The sequence below is a fragment of the Piliocolobus tephrosceles genome, chromosome 1 (assembly GCF_002776525.5).
Source record: "Piliocolobus tephrosceles isolate RC106 chromosome 1, ASM277652v3, whole genome shotgun sequence".
In the NCBI taxonomy this organism is placed as follows: Eukaryota; Metazoa; Chordata; class Mammalia; order Primates; family Cercopithecidae; genus Piliocolobus; species Piliocolobus tephrosceles.
In genome coordinates this window covers 214457405-214475023 of record NC_045434.1, presented here as the reverse complement: position 1 = coordinate 214475023, position 17619 = coordinate 214457405, and the positions used below count along the sequence as shown (strand labels likewise).

General features: G+C 53.7%; 1 protein-coding gene across 1 annotated transcript in view; it reads left to right on the top strand.

Moving 5' to 3' along the window:
- The window catches only part of CAMTA1 (calmodulin binding transcription activator 1), a 953649-nt gene that overhangs the window by 641089 nt on the left and 294941 nt on the right, over positions 1–17619 (top strand). The gene's annotated exons all lie outside the window — the stretch shown is intronic.

The following is a 17619-nucleotide window of genomic DNA, read 5'->3' as shown; positions in this document are numbered from 1 at the left end:
GGAAAGAAGGAAGGAAGGAAGGAAGGAAGGAAGGAAGGAAGGAAGGAAGGAAAGAAGGAAGGAAAGAAGGAAAGAAAAGAAAAGAAAAGAAAAGAAAGTACTGGAGCTCAGTGGAACGGCAGGGACTCAGAGCAGCCCCCGAGGAGTACAAGCTTGACTCCTCCCTCAATGCACCCCCCAGGGGAGAAATACGTTTGATACCACACTTTGCAACAGGACCACCAGGTGGCTTGGGGGTAGGAGGGCGCAGAGGGGCTGGGTTTGAGTTCTGGCATTGCCGTCATGTTACCCTTAAGGCCTAGTGTCCTGCTTGGGGAGATGAGGCCCAGGATGAAGCCCCACCAGGCAGCCCAGCAGGGATGCGGCCCACTTGGGGACCACAGGCGCCAACTTGGAGGCCGCCATCCAGCAAGCCTTGGATCTGAATCCCTGCGGAATGTGTACAAGGCCTGAGCCTCTCCAAGGCTTGACACTCCATCCTGAAAGAGGGTGTGCTGATTCCCTCCTTGAAGGTTGTTGTAAGGACCAAGAGCGAGGATGGGGGCCCGTCAGCCAGCCAGTGAGGACATTTCCTTAGGCAACAGTGGCCCAGAGATACAACAGCCCAGTGAGGCAACTTGGAGAGACGTCCCTAAAGATCCGGAACACAGAAAGTGTGGCATCAGGCAAAGGATTTCCATTATGAGCAGCCACAAGAAGGAAAGCAGGCCCCCTGCCACCTCTGCTGGAGGGGAGGGGGTGGAGGGGGCCTCTGCAGCTTTCACACCTTGTAAGCAGACCAGATGCAGAAGTAGAGACAGGTGGGATTGAATTAGCCACAGGTGCCCGAGGCTGCAGGCCCCACCGCCTCCCCGCTCTGCCTGCAAGATTCAATACCGCCCCGTGCAGGTTAGCAGCACATTGGATTCCAACGAGTCATATTTTAACACTGCCGGATAGTTGCAGGCGACAGAAAACCTGTTTCTTTCCCATTTTATACATCCAGGAAATTTGTACCACGTGCAGCCTGCATGTCATTACACACTTGAAAATACTGCATTCTCTCTTTCTGGAGCCCGCAGACCCATCACAAGGCAGATAAAATGCAGGTCCTAGGGTGAGAGCCCCTCTAGTGGGGCAGAGAGAGCAGCTAAATGCAGGGCGTCTGCGTCTTACCGCTAAGAACTGAGCCCTCCCTTCAACCCCCAGGAGGATCATCCTAGAGGCTGCAGGACAATCTGTTATTTCTCCGGGGAGGTCAGTAAAGGTGTTCTCTCAGGAGAAGCAGGTGTAATTACAGAGGCTCAGGCAGGGCATTGCATTAATGGATGTAGGCTCTGCAGCTAGAGACTTATGTGCATGTTGCTGAGGCCCCAGACCCTGCTGAGGCTGCAGGTCCAGAGAACAAACCTCCTGCCTGGTCCTATTAAAGCTCTGAGCCAGCCCCATCTCTCCAGTCCCTGGCTCCAGTTGAGAGCCATTTGCATGATGTTCTCATCTGCAGATTGCAGTTCTTGCTGGGGAGCTGCTCAGAACCTACCGGGAGGGGTTTTGGAAAGTGGATTTCCAGGGCTCCAGATCAGTGCACTGAGTTCTGCAGCTGCCTGGACAACCCCGGGCAGCTCAGTCCCCGGGCTGTGCCTGGTGCAGGGATCTCCTTCCCAGTGTGGCCAGGTGGCCACCCTCGCCGCTGCAGCACTGCCTGAGGAGGGTCACAGCTCTGCCTGGGGATGGGGGATGAGTCAGCTCACCCCATCCCTGCTCTCCAAAGCCCCAGGGCCCTCCTGAGCCACCTTTCTGCCTTGAGTCCTTGGCCCCCTGAACTTTTCCAGAACACGCACTGTGTGCCAGGTGCTGTGCCAGGTTGGGGAGGTGGTGGGGAACTTGAAGCCTAGCCTCTCCCTGAGAAGCCTTGGGATGGACAGGGAGGCCTCCCTTCCTCCTGTCAATAACCATCACTGAGCACGTTCTCTGTGGCTGCTTCCTGTGAGGTCTGGAGTCCACAGCTGAGTTTGGGCAGAGCCTCAGCCCTGAGAGCTCCAGAGGGTCAGATCTCCGCCACCCACCCAGAAGGGCTGTTGGCTCCCTGCCCTCAGCTCACCTGGTTTCCTCTGAGCTGGGTCCCAGCCACACACCATTGTCCAGCGGCTCCACTGGGCCATGTGTGCAGACCCAGGGATGCAGAAATACTTGAAAGGTCAAGCTCACGCCCACAAGGAGTCAGCAGCCTCACTGGGCAGGTGGGCCCCTTAGAAGCTAATGTGGAGGGGACATCAGAGGCAGGCAGCTCCCAGCCACAGTGCTGAGGTTTAGACCTCAGGCTCCCTGGGCTACACAGAACACTAGGCCAGGGGGGCTAAAACCCCCTGCCACAAACTGGAGGCCTGGAGGGCAGGACACGCTTTGCCTGGTTCCCCATCAAATTTTAGCACCTTGAATGGGGCCTGGCACATAATAGGTGCTCAGCAAACTTGTCAGTTGAAAGACTCACAGGGGGCCTGTGTCTCCTGCATCCGCCCCCCTCCCCCAGTTCCTCTCCAGGCCCCCCTCCACCCCGCCAGGAGGGTGTGCGTGCTGAGGCAGGGACTGGGCAGAGTGGAATCCCTGGCCCTTGTCTGTGCCTGGGCCACAGTTTCTTTTCGTTTGTTTTAATTTTGGTCAGATTCACATAATGCAAAATTAACTTTTTAAAGTCAGCAATTCAGAAGCATTAGTACATTTACAGTGTTGTACCGTCATCACCACTATCTTGTTCCAAAACATTTTCATCACCCCTAAAGGAAACTCCCAATGCATTTGCGGCCGTCCCCCCTTCTTCCCTCCCTCTGCCCCTAGTGACCACCAATCTGCATTCTGACTCTACAAGTTGACCTCTTCAGAATATTTCCTAGGAATGGAATCGTACAATGTACGGCCTTCTGTGCCTGGCTTCTCTCAGTGAGTCTGTTTTCAAGGTTCGTCCGTGTTGTGGCACATGTCAGCACTTGGTTCCCCTCTTGGGGTGGATAACGTTCCATTGTATGGCGAGCCCTCATTTGCTTACCTCTTCCTCCACTGATGGGCATGTGGGCTGTTCCTGCCTTGTGTGAAGTATGCCACTGTAGATATGTGTGTGCAGGTACCTGTTCGAGTCTGTTTTCTGTTCTTTTGGGCACTTACCTAGGAGTGGAATTGCTGGGTCGTATGCTATTCCTATGTTTAACTTTTTGAGGAATGGGCCACAGTTTCTCCATGAAGTTCAAAAGAGGTTTTTGAATCGGCTTCCAGTTGACTAACTAGGCTCCAAGGAAACACAGATGATATAAGACCCCATCCCAGCCCCCTAGGATCTCCTGGCCTGCTCTCAGCCCACGTGTGGCAGCAAAGCTGCTGCTGGGACAGGTGGACCCTAGGGAAGCTTTGGAGAGTCCAATCTCCCCGCAGCATCTGGTGGCAGAACCTTCTTTTGGCTTTTACCCTGAAGCACAAATGTGGAATCGTGTCCAGCAGCAGCCTGGGTTCCCCGGCCTGGGAGGAGACTGGCCCAGAAAGCACGTGACTCAGAGTGAGCCACATGGAGTGACTGTGACTTTGGGCAGGTCCCCCTCTCCCTGCACCTCCCTCCCTACTATCATTATCTGCAGAGTCAGGGGTGGGCCTGACAGCTTCCAGCAACCTGTCCAGGTGCCCAGATCTCTATACTCCTGGACCCCAAATCTAGGAACCACTAGTCAGGAAGGAAATTCCTCCACCAAGCCTTCCAGGCCTTTCCACAGAGAAGGCAGCCCTTTTAGCATTTTACGTCCAGATGAAATCGTTCTAGGCACTATGCTGGAACCCCCAGCTCTGAGTCAGACAGGCCTTCCCTGGTCCCTCCAAGTCCTGGGGGAAGGCTGCCCTGCACCTGTCCCTGGAGGGGGACATATGGGCGGATGGCACAAAGGTGGTACTGGCCATAAAAGCCATGTTCCGGGCAACCAGCTGATCCCATTGGCCTTCCCTGCTCTCTCCTGAGGGGGAGGCAAGGCATGGAGAGCTGACCCTTAAGCAGAAGAAGGGGTGGCGGTGGCAGACAGAAGCCCCCCACCGAGGGAGGGAAGGAGAGGGACGGTGGGGTTCCCACTTTCCTTGGAGCTGCTATGGAGTCTTCGCTCACTCATGCTGGGGGCCTGGAGGTGCCTTCACTGCGGTGAGCTGCAGCAGGCGTGTTGGGTAAAGACCTGTGCGGTTGGTTCTGAAGAAAGCTGGGAACTTCAGGGGAGACCTGAGCAGAACTGGGGAGGATCTGACATTTTTATAAAAGGAGATGCCTGTGCTCATCCAGTAGGGCGGGGATCCCAGAGCTTATGTCCCCGAGGGGAGCTCTGACTCTGTCCCCCTTTCTGTTTGCACTTGGGCAGGGCTCTCGAGTCCTGGGAAGCCGCTGTTTATTTTAAAACAGCCCTGACTCCTTGAGGAAGCTGAGAGAGGAAATGGCAGAGGCGGCCTCACCTCATGCTTCCTGGGCGGGAGTCCCCCACCAGGTGGCCCCCTGAGCCATTGAGAGCTGTTAGGAGGATCCTGCTGTAATCAAGAGATGGGCAGGTAGGGGACAAAGTGCCCTGTATCTGGGGAAACTGAGGAGGCTTGTGTTTATTGAAGACCTTCTACGTGCCAGTCACTGCAAATGTATTGTCATTTAATCCAACAAACCTGCAAGATCAGGTCATCCTTCTTCCCCTCCCTACTAGTGAGGACACTGTGATTCAGAGTCCCGGCCGCTGGGCCACAGTCATCAGTGCTGCTAAGATGTGCAGGTGAGTTTCAAACCCAGGTCTGGCGTAGTGCCCAAACCTCCACCAGGCACCCCAGGCCCAAGGCCGGGCACCCCGACCTCCACCCGGGAGAACCGAGTGAGTTTCTCTGCCTGATCGGGGAGGGTAGGGAGGGGCCTCTACACCTCTTCATCCCACTCAGCTCTCTCCTCGTGAGGGTCTGAGGCCTGGACAGCAGTGCTGGGTGCGAGGCCTCCGTCATCCTGGGTCTGAGGGTGCAGAGCTCCCTGGAGACGTCGCCTCTTCCTTCAAGGGGCAAAGTTCCTCAGTCCCTGTGTTAAAGGAAGGTTGGCTTCTCCTCTGCCCGAGATCCCAGAGCCCTCCCAGTGTAGCCCTTCTTTCTGCTAAACAGCAGACTTATTTTCGTAATAAACAGCAGTTATTATTTAAGACTCACCATTATTACTATTTTCATTCTACAGATGAGGAAGTTGGGGCTGAGTGAGACTGAGTGATTCAGCTAGGGTTCATCCCCTGCTCCGTGTCAGAGCCTCAGAGGTTCTGATGCACTCAGGGCCCTGGAGACATCCAGGGCCGGCCTGGCTGGGGCAGCACGTCTGCTGGTGTTTGAGGCACGTTTGTTTTCAGGGGAAGGGGCGCTGCTGTGCAGACCCTGCTTAGTCCGTTCCAGGACAAGACATGCTGCCCATCCCTCCTGCCTCCCTAGTGCAGGAGCTGCGGCTCGGCATGTTTCTGCGTGTGTTTCCGACGCTGGCTCCCAGGTGGAGGGCCTGATGCCGCCCTGCTGTCTGCTCTCTTTTGTAGAGATGTTTTCGTGAACTTGAGAAAAAATCGGGAAAGGGCGGATTCCCTCTGCCCAGCCCATTAATTCTGCATGCTGAGGCCCGAATTAACCTTGGCAAGCCTTGGAGAGGAGAGAGTAATTCTAACCTTAAAAATCTGCTGATGAAAGCTGGTTTCAGGAATCCGACTCCACTTAATGTCCTGGCAGACAGCTCAGCCTTGCATTAACATAACCACAGACTGGCCCGGCATTTCCCTCCACCTGCTTCATAAACAAAACCCCGTTGTCTGTTTTAGGCAAGAATCCCGGCCCAGACTCCCTGGCCGCGTGCAGCCGCGCATGTTGGAGTGTGCTGTAGGTACCGGCGTGGCGTCACGGGCGCCTAGAGCGTGTGGCGCTGGGGAGCTGGATTCCAGCAGGCTCTGGAGCTGAGTAGTAATCACAGCCAGGAATTCCAGCAGTGCCAGCCCCGCAGGCGCCTACCCACAGGCGAAGAGAGCAACTGATTTCTGGGCAGCACTTGGCCCTCCATGCCGTCCAGAATGGCCTTGGGGAGGGGGTGCCTGGCATCTGCATCTGCTGTCCTCTGGGAATGGCAGATGAGTAGGGAGAAAGGCCGGCCACCTGGGGCTGTGTAGCCGAAGCTCCCAGCGCCAGAGGGTGCAGCCTGGGCCTCCTTACCAAGGCTCAGGGTCCCACTGTTGGTCATCCCTGAGGCTGAAACGCACAACACCACTGCTGGCCTAACAGGCTGTTGACAAGGAACTCATCAGACCCAGAGCCACTTGCAGGCATTCATCAGAGATTCCTTGTGCTTAACGCAGGCAGACCTGTTGAAGGGTGAGGGGGTGCCCATAACAGAGGAAGGAAGGAAGGAAGGGAGGGAGGGAGATGGAAGGGAGGGAGGAAGAATGGGAGGAAGGAAGGATTGGGAGTGGGAAGGAGGAAGGCAGGCCACTCTGGAGACCAGCTCTAACCACTTGGCAGGGCTCCAAGAAATAGGTCTCAGCGGTACACTTTGATGAAAGAGAGGGAATTTCACTTTATTTATATATTATTTATGTCCAGTACTTTTAGGAAGTATTTGAGATAGCAACAGCACTGATATATTGAAATAGACTAAAAGAACAAGAGCCCGTGGGTGGGAGATAACTGAGCGAGAATATACACGTACACTGAGCAGAGCTCCTGCTGCTGGCAGGACTGCAGAGCCCAGCAGCCTGGCACACCCAGCTCAGAGAAAGCCTGTTCTTTGCTGGGGTCCACGGGGAACCAAGTATCAGGACAGATTTCTGAGACACGAAAGGTGCAGATCTCCAGCTCCCGCTTGGCTGGGCCTGTGCAGGGTGAGGAGCCAGGCTGCCTTCCCCAAAGCGGTTTGGCAGGTGCTGGGACACAGCAGGGGCCCATGTGGGCCTGGCTGAAAGTCCTCAGAGGATGGGAAAACAGGCAGGTGAGAGTGCCCAGGTTCCTGGACTTGACCTTAAGCAGCAGGTGCTAGAGCCGATGGGGACAGCCCATGTGGAGCGTGGAGCGAGGCCCAGCAGAGTTCAGTGCTGCCCTCCCATTCTTCCTCCCTCCCTTCCATCTCCCTTCACCCACTCCCTGTGCCGGCGTGCCCCTCACCCACCCCTGGCCTTCTCTGACTTGAGATTCATAACTCGGATAGACTCCTTCTCTAAATCTAAATGTACCTTATTATCAATTTTTAGCTATTATTCCATTTTATGCCCACTAATTTATTAATCTTGGAACCCCCAAAAACAATAAAGCTGAAGCTCCAGAGATTTTATTTATATCTTTAAATGTGATTTTTATGACTTTTTATCTAAAAATTCATTTAATTTTTATTGCCCTCCTCACTCATGTCGTTGTTAGGCCGGCAGCCTCTTTATTTAGATGTTTCTCCTGCAGATACTTGGGGGTCCTAGCAGGAGGGAGCTCAGGTGAGGGGAGGCTGGTGGGGGCAGAGGCACGGATGCCAGCCTCCTAGGGGACTACTAGGTTGGGTCCCGTGCCCTTCAGTGTCCCTGGGACAGGCTGCACACCTCCCTGGTTCCTTTCTGGAGCACGCACAGTTCTCCGCCACTCTTACCTTTGCTCCCATTTTGCCTTCCAGCTCGCAAAAGGGCCTATGCTGCAAAAGCAATCTAGAACATTCCTCAGAGAGGTTGGGGGAGCCTCCAGCTTGAGGACCCAGTGTCCCTCTCTCCATGACCCTCCTGCAGAGTTTCTCACTACTCCTTGTCCAGACCAAGAGGCTCTCCTTCCTGTTCCTCATTCGATGGCACACCTGTCCTCCCTCCTGAGCAGAGCTCTGGGGTCTGCAGGGTTCCCACCTGGCTGGTCTTCTTGTTCCTGTCTGACTGCCCAAGGAGCCCCCTTCCTCGGGTTCCGGCTGACCCAGATGCCCAGGGGTGTCTGTCCTGCCCCCCAGGGCCAGAGGCCCGCAGGCACTTTCTGCCTCATGATGGGATGGGGTGCCCACGTGTCCTGTGCCTGCCTGGCACTGCCTGGTTCTCCTGGCTGTTTCCCTCTCCAGCTTCCTGTCTGAGGGTGGGACTAGGGGGTGGCGGGTCACCAGCATTTTGAGGTTTGCTGCCCTTCCTGGTTTCTATCTGCTCTTCAATCGCCTCCATCTCGAAGGAGCCAAACTTCATGGCCAGACTGGGCCACCTGGTCCCCTGTGTCCCTCCAGGGTGTGCACCAGGGCTTCTGACAAGGGAGATGGGGTTGAACTCCTTTAGGCTTTGTCGACCAGGGGACTGGAGTTCCGATTCTAGCTTTGTCGTGCCCCTGTGACCTCTGCCAAGGAAGGAATTGACGCCTCTGAGCCGCAGTTCCCACATCTGCAGAGAGGGATTCATACTACTCTTCCTTCCAGGAGGGTGGTGACACCCCTGGAAGGGCTACCCTTCCTCATCCTCCTGGGTCCACTATGGCAGAAAGAGCAACTTAACATTGTGGAAGGACGGAACCAGCCAGAATGCCAAGCCAAGGGGCAGCCACTCTCCCAGGGAGCCCGGGAGAATGAATTTCGGGGAGCCTTCCCACCCCCGCCCAGAGGAGTCCCCCAAGAAAGTACAGTGTTAAGGGGCTGTTTTCAGGGGAGCCTCTGGTCCCACTGGGGGAGCCTGGGCCTGAACTGTGGCCGGCACCTGCCTTCATAACCTGAAGGCATCAGGGTTTGGGGATCCAGGCCAGCGCTGTTGCTGTCTAGCCTCAGTCCCCTGGTGTGGGAGGGCCACAAGCTGCTTTGGGAGACACCATTGCAGACTGTCTTAGGAAAGAGGCTGGGCTAGAGCCCTGGTCAATGATGATCTAATACTCCAAATCTCTGCTGTGACCCAAACCTGGAGGCTGAATCAGACTGCAATCCATTTAGCTCAAACTCGTTTTAAAGCAATTCACTATTTAACAAGTTCTGAGGCGCCTTGCTTTTGCAGGCAATATGTGAATTGAATCATTTGGTCTAATCTGAGATTAATACAAACCAAATCCTTCAGTGAGGACAGTCTTGGGAGCAGCTCCGGGACTTCATCTCATTGTCTTTGACGAAGGTGGGTCCCAAAGAAGACCTGACTGTCAGCCAATGGCGTGGGTGTCTGAGCAAGGACCGGGGGTGGTGTGCTGGGGAGGAAGGAGCAAGGTCTTTGGGGTCAGATGACGCTTGTTTGAATCCTGCCTATTCCTAGCTGTGTGACCTTGGACAAACTGCTGAGCCTGTCTAGGCTCTGGTCTTCCCCACAGATGCCTCTGTGCAAGACAGTTGTGCAACTAGAGAACTAGGGCAAGAGGAATCCATGTCATCCTCTCCTTGCCCCACGCAGGATCTTGCCAAGGCCACCCAGGATCTACATCTGCATTCAGGGTGCCCTGGGGAGCAACAGGGCTGCTTGGTCCTCCTCCTGTGCCTCGCTGTACCTTCTGCTGGTTGGGGAGCTCTGGAAAGTGCTGGAAGGTTTTCACTCCCACCTGCTCTTTGAGGAGCACCAACTTCTTCCTGACATCTAGGCTTTGACAGGAAAGGAACCACATTTTTACCCCATTCTGTGAGCCCCACAGCCCTGCTGTTGGACATCAGCATAGCACACTCAGGCCCTGCTTCTGCTCCCAGATCTGCCCTCCAGGCTGCAGGCCCCTGCTCAGGTTCACCCTACCCCACTGACAGTCCAGGGCTTGCAGTCTAGGTAGGTCAAAGTCCCTGGTGTTGTCATCCCAAATCTGGAAGAGAGAGACTTTCCTGCCTCTTGGGTCACAGTCAGAAGAAGGGGACTCTGCCTGCCACATGAAGTCAGCCCGACTGTAGTGGGAGAGAAACAGCGCAGGGAAGGCATTCAGAGAGGAGAAATGGAGACATGAGATGGTGGGTGGGTCAGAGCCAAGGTTCTAGTCCTGAGTCTGCACTTGAGCCGTCAGTTCTCAGAGCAACCCTGAGTCCTTCCTGGAAATCTGCTTCAATGCACAGAGTCTGGAGCAGTGGAGAAGGGCAGCGCCATAAAATCACAGGGCCTTTGCTTCAAAGGCAAGGCCATCTGCCAGCCGCTCACGGTGGGTCCCCTGGGGGAGATTCTGCAGAACTGTGTGTGGAGTCACGCACTCGGCCCCTGCAGCTTCTACCCTGCATGCAGAACGCAGATGAGAGAGCCGGGGAGGGACCCGCCATCGTCGCCTGTGGCAGCCCCCCTGCTTTGCATCCCTTTTGTCCATCTGGCCGGGCCTTTTCCACCTGTTGTCCACATGGCCAATTCCCTCTCACCCTTTTTGGCTCAGCACAAATGTCACTTCCTCTTAGGTGACTTTGCTGACCTTCGGAATGAAAAGGGGACACTTCATCCTCTGGGCTGCTCCTGCCCCCTCGGTACTCTGCGCTTAGCCACAGGGCTGTTTGATTTGGTCTTGTGTGTTTGCCTGGCATGTACATGCTCTCTCTCTCTCTCCTCCACGAGACTGGGGGAGGCTGGAGGACAAGAGCTCAAGGCAGGCACAGAGCAGACAGCAGTGAAAAGTTACTCACGTGGGATCTGGTCCCACACGTTCCTTGGATGCCTGAGCTATGGCCCGGCCGGCCCAGGATGCCCCGCTCTGGAGGCTGTGACTGCCCTCCCTCTCCCCCCAGGTCCCGGTTCTGCCTCTCACCTGCTCCTGTGCCCTCATTGCTTGAGGATAGCATTAAACCTTCATCTTCTAGGTGGATTTTCCCTTCCCTTCATGAGCTGTTTTTCTTCCATCAGCTTTATACCCCAGACACATTTTAAAAACTATTCATCTTTGTCATGGGTGCATCAGATACAAGCAAGAGAGATAAACCAAGCACCAAAAAAATCTATGTTCGCTCTGATTGCCTTTGTGTAGATAGCCACTTCCCCAGCGGCAGAGAGATGGGCCCAGTGGAGCCTCCGGGGCCAGCCACAGGGGCTGTGGGGGTGTGGAGGCCACCACAGCCAGCCTGACGGTGCTCTCTGACCCCTCCCGGTGGCCTGGCTGCTAGGACTGGGGCAGGGCTGTTTGCAGAGGAGGTAGCAGAGGGACCGTCATAAAAGAGGATTATAGATGGAGATTTGCTCCTAAACACCCTTGTCTGCGGCCCCCGCGGGTATTATCCCTGCATTAGAGAAGGTTTTAGGGAAGAGAGAGGAGGGGAGCTGAGGAACGAGCTTTTCCATCACAGGCACAGAAGGCTCTGGGGAATCTTCACTGGCGGATTCAGGCCTGCCCAGATAGAACAGCCAACCTTCAAGCATGCTGATTTCCCAAGTCCTCGTCCCTTGAAGCCCTGACTCCCCCAAATCATGGCCCCTGGAGTCCCAAGCTCCAAGTATCTCTGCCAAACATCTCTGAACCGGATCCTAACCCATGTTCTCTGGCGTGGGAGCATCAGTAGAACTTTCTGCCATCGTGGAATGTTCTGTGCCGTCCAGTGTGGTAGCCCTCGGCCACATGTGGCTGTTGAGCGCTTGAAATATGGCTTCTGCAACTGAGGAACTGAGGCTTTGATTCGATTTAATTTTACATCATTTCAATTTGAATTCCAACAGCCACAGCGACTAGTGGCTGCCAAGTAAGATAGCCCAGCTTTAAAGACACCTGTTGAGCAACGCCAAGGATGTCTTTTCCAGCAATCCGTGAAATTAGATGCTGGCCTCACACTTTCCCAGAATGGGAGGTCGACAGCAAGCCCCTGGCTTCTGGGGCTTCCCTGCCTCCTTGTGGGAGGTGGACCCAAGAAAACAGCAAAAAGGGGGCTTCCCCAGAAAAGGTCCTCATGGCAGGCCAACTAGAAGTTCTAGGGTCATTTTGCTCCTCCAGGGGAAAAGGGCCAGGCATGCTCATACTCAGGACCAGAAAACAAACATCCCAAACGAAGTGCAATTGGAAAGACGTTTTCCAGCTTACCTTGTGTCTGTAACATATGCAGTCCATGATCTCCCGTACGCCTGGGCCACGCTCCCCTTCCCTGCCCTGCTGAAGGGCGCACAGGAAATCACACATATTGAGCGCCTGCTATGCGAACGTCACTAGCAGTGATTTAAAACTGGGAATTTTTTAAAGGACGATCTAATCCACACTTGTCCCAGCCTGACAGGTCAGAGGTCAGCAAGCAATGCTCCATAGGCCAAATCCGGCCCACTACCTATTTTTATTTATTTTATTTTATTTTATTTTATTTTATTATTTTATTTTATTTTATTTTATTTTTTGAGACAGAGTTTCACTCTTGTTGCCCAGGCTGGAGTGCAATGGTGTGATCTCGGCTCACCACAACCTCTGCCTCCTGGGTTCAAGCAATTCTCCTGCCTCAGCCTCCCAAGTAACTGGTATTTTTATTTTTTATTTTTTGAGATGGAGTCTCACTCTGTTGCCCAGGCTGGAGTGCAGTGGCATAATCTTGACTCACTGCAATCTCCATCTCCCAGGTTCAAGCAATTCTTCTGCCTCAGCCTCCTGAGTAGCTGAGACTACAGGCGCACGCCACCTTGCCGGCTCATTTTTGTATTTTTAGTAAAGATGGGGTTGTGCCATGTTGGTCAGGCTGGTCTCGAACTCCTGACCTCAGGTGATCGGCCTCCCAAAGTACTGGGATGACAGGCGTGAGCCACCACAGCCGGCCTAACTACCTATTTTTGAACAGCTGTGAAGTAAGAATAGTTTTCACGTGTTTTTAAATTATTGAAAAATAGCCAAAAGAAGAATACTCATGATGCTTGAAAGTCATCTACATTCAGATTTCTGTGTCCGTGGTAGTTTGTTTTGGAGGCATCCCCACCCCATTCCGCCTGCCGCTCCTCCCCTGCCCTGGCACGGACCTAGTAACCCCCGAGGCCACCCAGCTCTCAAAGTCGGACACATCTGCTATCTGGCTCTTAGCAGGAAGTCCCCCAGCCCCCAGGATGGGTGAGGCGAGGCTGCCCAGGTGAAAAGTGAAATGATCCGAGGCAGAGTCCACATCCTCCCTCCGCCCGTATGTCCACTGCCTCGCTCTGATGGGTGTTCCCAGGGTCTGCTGCTAGGCCACTGGGTCAGGGGCACCCGGAGGGGTCCTGAGCTGGACTCGGGCTGAGTGGGGTCTGCAGAGGCAGCGCAGGGGTTGGCTGTCCTGGTGAGTGGCACCGCGTGCAGCAGAGCCTGTAGGTGGGCACATAAGGCCTCCTGGGGCCAGGGAGTTCACGTGAGCAGGGACATGAGGAGGGCTGCCCTGTGGCCCGCTGTGACCTTCAGGCCCTATCAGCTTCCCAGGGCTCTATGCCCGGAGCATGCTCTGCTCAGGGCGCCTTGGGTAGGTTGCTGAGTCCTCTGTGGCTTCCCCCAGTCTGGGCATGAGGTGGAAGGAAAGAGATGGAGGGTGTGTGTGTGTCAGACATAGAGACAGGAACAGGCAAGGGAAACAGAGACAGGGAGAGGCAGAGAGACAAAGATGGAGAGAGATAGCAGGAGAGACAGAGACAGAGACAGAAACAGAGAGAGAAAGAAAGACAGATGGGGAGAGACAGAGATGGGGGAAATGGGAGAGAGAGGATGAGACAGCTGCAGAGATGGAGAGACAGAAAGAGACTGAGAAAGAGAGCGAGAGACAGGGAGAGACAGAAAGAGGATGAGACAGATACAGAGATAGAGAAAGACAGAGACAGAAAAAGAGACAGAGACAAAGGGACAGAGACAGAGAGAGGCAAGGAGAGAGAGACAGATACAGAGATAGGAAGAGAGAAACAGAGGGGGGGGGGGGGGGGGGGGGGGGGGGGGGAATGTGCTGCATCAGATGAGGCCGTAGAGAGCTGTCCGGGAAGGGAGGTGCCCACCACATCCCAATCTATAAGAGAGGTGCTTCCTTCTTGGGCCACTAAGCCATCGCTGTCCAGCCTTCAGAACTCTCTTTGGTGCGGGACCCTCACCGCGTTTGAGGGAGCTCTGCAGCCGTACTCCCTTCGTAAACGCCACTTTTCTTTTTTGAGGCATTTACTTTGAGCTGAAGGGAGCTCTTGTTTGCTGTTGGTTCCCCCTGTCATTTCATCTTTACTTTTTTATTTAAAAAAAAAAAAAAAAAAAAAAAGCAAGCCCTATAGTGTCATAAAAGCAATTTTGAATATTTACGAAAAAGTTTTTCCTTGCTCAACTGCCACGTTAAAGGGAAGCTGCCAGGCCTTAATTCCCCAATATAACTGATTCAAAGGTTGCTTTCATCTGAAGGCTGACGTCCTCCCAGGTTTCCTATAAATACCTAGTTGCTTCCTTTCTCTCCCTTTTTGTGTATACATAAAACAAGGGAATCCGTGGCACGCACTCCCTCACATTCCCACACGCGTGTGCACCTCACATTTACGCAGATTTATCCACGAGCCCTGGAATGTGACTCCCCCCAATGAAAAGCTCAACTGGGGAAACCCCAGGGGACCCCGAGAGCCTGATCAAAAAGCACCAGGAATTTGTACAACACAAATCACTACAGACAGACTTGATTACTTTTCTGATTAGTGGGTAAAGGGAATGGATTCGCCATGGAATGGCCTCATGGAATATTGTGCAATTAATCCCCAGTTGACTTGGTAATGACCTTATCATATGGCCTGGAATCTGGTGCAAAGTGAGGGTGGTGGTGGCAGCAAGAGCCTGGGGTCAGGGCTGCACCGTGGGTGGTTTGGGCCAAGGGGTGAAGGGAAGGGGAGGGGGAATCTCCTGTCCTTCACCGGCTGCTTTTCCTGCCGCTGTGCTTCCCGCAGCAAACCCTGCTCATCCTTAAAGATTTTGCAACCTCCTCTGATGTCCCCTTCCGGTGACAGTCACTGATGAGGGTGCACATGCATGGGGGGTCCAAGGAGCGTCCTAAGGGTTCCGTTGCCCACACAGCCACTTGAGAGAAAGGATTAAATTGTACCCATGGTACAGCCTGGCAGGACAAGGATTCTCGGAGCCCAAGTCACACATGTCCCACACCAGGCAGCCTCCACCTCTCGGCAAGGCTCCACCCCGGCTCACCAGGAGGGGATTGCCGTGAGATGCTTTCCCCAGTTGGACAGCAAACCACACTCCACACAAGTCAGCTTTCCTTGAAACTGAAGCTTAACCCTTTAAGCCCTAAATGAGAGCCATTTCTCACAGTTGTTTTCTAGTGTGTATTAGAAGTCCTTAGCGTTCAGGGTGCCACGGGGAAAACTTAAACATTGACTATCTCAGGAGTCCTTTCCTGGGATCTGTGTCCTGGAGCTGCCAATGGGAAGAACTGGGATATCTTTATTCAAAAAGCCTGAGGCCCCGTGCCCTCAGAAGCCCCCATTCTGAGAAGGCAGATGGGAAAATTAACCAAATAACCAACCATGGGGGTGGCCCAGTGTGCTGAGCCAGGCAACATGGAAGGGGTCCCATTGCCCACGGGCTTCCTGAGTCCCTGGGGCTCTTGGTGTAGCGTTTTTCTTTCCTCCTCTGGTACCGTTTGACATGATCCTTTCCTATCAGGGATCCACCTCCAGCCGCACTTCCCATCCCTCCCGCCGTCCGGGGACCACGCTTCTCATCCAAGGAGACCGGGGCATGGGATTGCCACAGTGGTTAGAGGAGTATCTGAGTAACCAGGTTCTGCAGTGAGGCTCCGAGGGTTCCTCTGATTCAAATGCATGAGCCTTGATGTAGATACAGCAGCGTTTCTTTAATCTTAACTTCATTTTTCTTGTCGGATGGTTCTGGGGCAGTTGTGGGTAGACCAGATTGTCAGCAGAAAGGTGTTAGGAGGCTTCGGGGAAAAGCGGGCCTGGGCCTTTCTTTTGTACGTTCACCGAGGAAACACAGTTGGTGTTTGGGAAATGCTCACCTCTGAGTGTGGGGTTCAGAGATGCTAAAGCCCAGTCCGGGCAGACAGGCAGGCAATCGAAAGGGAAGTGATGGTGAAAATCAACCACCATCTTTTCAAGTCTAAGAGAAAGTAGCGGACAGAGAATAAGACAGTTGAAGAGGGCGAGTCATTGCAGAGTCTAGCGAGGAACAGAGTGGGGAAACAGCAGATGGAAACCTCTTATTTCAAAGGATTGAGAGAAACATCCCTCAGCCATTGATATCTCCCTCCATTTGGCTCATCGCATGAGTCAAAGTAATGAACCTGCCTGTGAGAACATGCAAATTCCAAAGGAAAGGAGCTGATGAATGTCACAGGTGTGTTGCTTGTTCATTGTAACCAAACGCTTACAAAAAAGGTCCAGACATGTGTCTCCTTTGGCAAGGAGTGAGTTATCAAACAACCAAAACAACGAAAACAAAACACCGTGTCTTGAAAACCAGAAAAGTCAAGAAAGAATATTGCTTTCTTAATAATAAATACATTTCATGGGGAAGAATTGCAAGGGAATCGTTTAAATTAATTTCCGCTTTGTTTGTTTGGTTTATACAGGGCTTAAATCCCAGCTGACAGTGATCTGTAAAAGTTCTAACATATTGAAATCTGATTTTCTTGCAGCCAGAATCCCATAGTCCAAAATGATTTCTCTTTCAACTCTGCTAATCAGACAGGCAGGGCACCAGTGGACTCCTAGTTCAACCAAATTGCACTCGGTCTTTTTGGGGGTGTAAATAATAGCTGATGAAAGCTTTAAATGCGGAACTGGTAGCATTTCTCTGGAGAGCTGGTTCAAGGGTGTGGGGGACAACAGTGAGATTAAAATGAGTAAGGAGAGGTGGGGGAGGCCTTTTGCCACCTAGTGGATGTCCCGTGTGGCTCTGAGGAACCTTCCTCCCCTCTATGCCCCACCCCTGCTGGAGCAGACGCAGTGGGAAGCCAGGGGAACTCTGACGCTGACGGAAGGGAGATCATTCCAGTCTGGAATCAGAGGCGCAAAAAGAAAACTTTGCCCCTGGCTTTGGGGGCCCCCATCACTGGGGGCTGTGAGGACTTCCCTCTCCAAATTGATGACCTGCTCAAGGCTGGGCCCCTCCCTCTCACTCAGACCCTCCAGCTGGATTGCAAGAGGGACCTGATCAATGGTTCTCCTTAGGCCCCTTTCTCCACCTCACCAGCAAGCCTGGCCCCCAGTGCCCAGCTCTGCACACACAGGCAGCGCCAGAGAATCAGAGCAGGGCGGCCTTCCTCACCAACGTGCCAGCCCCGATGACCTCACCCCCCCGTCAACTCTGCTCACCTGGCTCAAGGTGATGGGCCCCTGAGAGCCATCCCGACCCGCAGTCTGCCCTTCTTGACCTTGACTTTCCACCCACCTTCTCCAACCTGACTCTGGCTGTTTTCCAAAACCAAATCCATCTGTAAAAGATGCAGGATTACTTAACAAATATATAAATAAACAGGCAGAATCAACAAGCAGGGATGCACAAGAGGCCCCACAAGCTCTAGAGGTCCATCCTGGGAAGTGTCACCCCACCCTGTCCCCCCTGGTTGGGCTCGTACCAGCCAGGGGACCCTGGCCAGGAAAGGTCTACAGCATGTATGTTTCAATGAATTCTACAACCATCAGCCCTTCCCTGTACCCCAAAGGGTCTTAACCTAGGCTCTAGGAATGAACTCCAAGTAAATCCAAGCCCCTAAAATTACAGGAAAATGCATATGTAGGTACATTTCCCTGGTCCTTGGCTGTCCTGGGCTCTCGATGCCTCTGTGGCCCCCGGAGG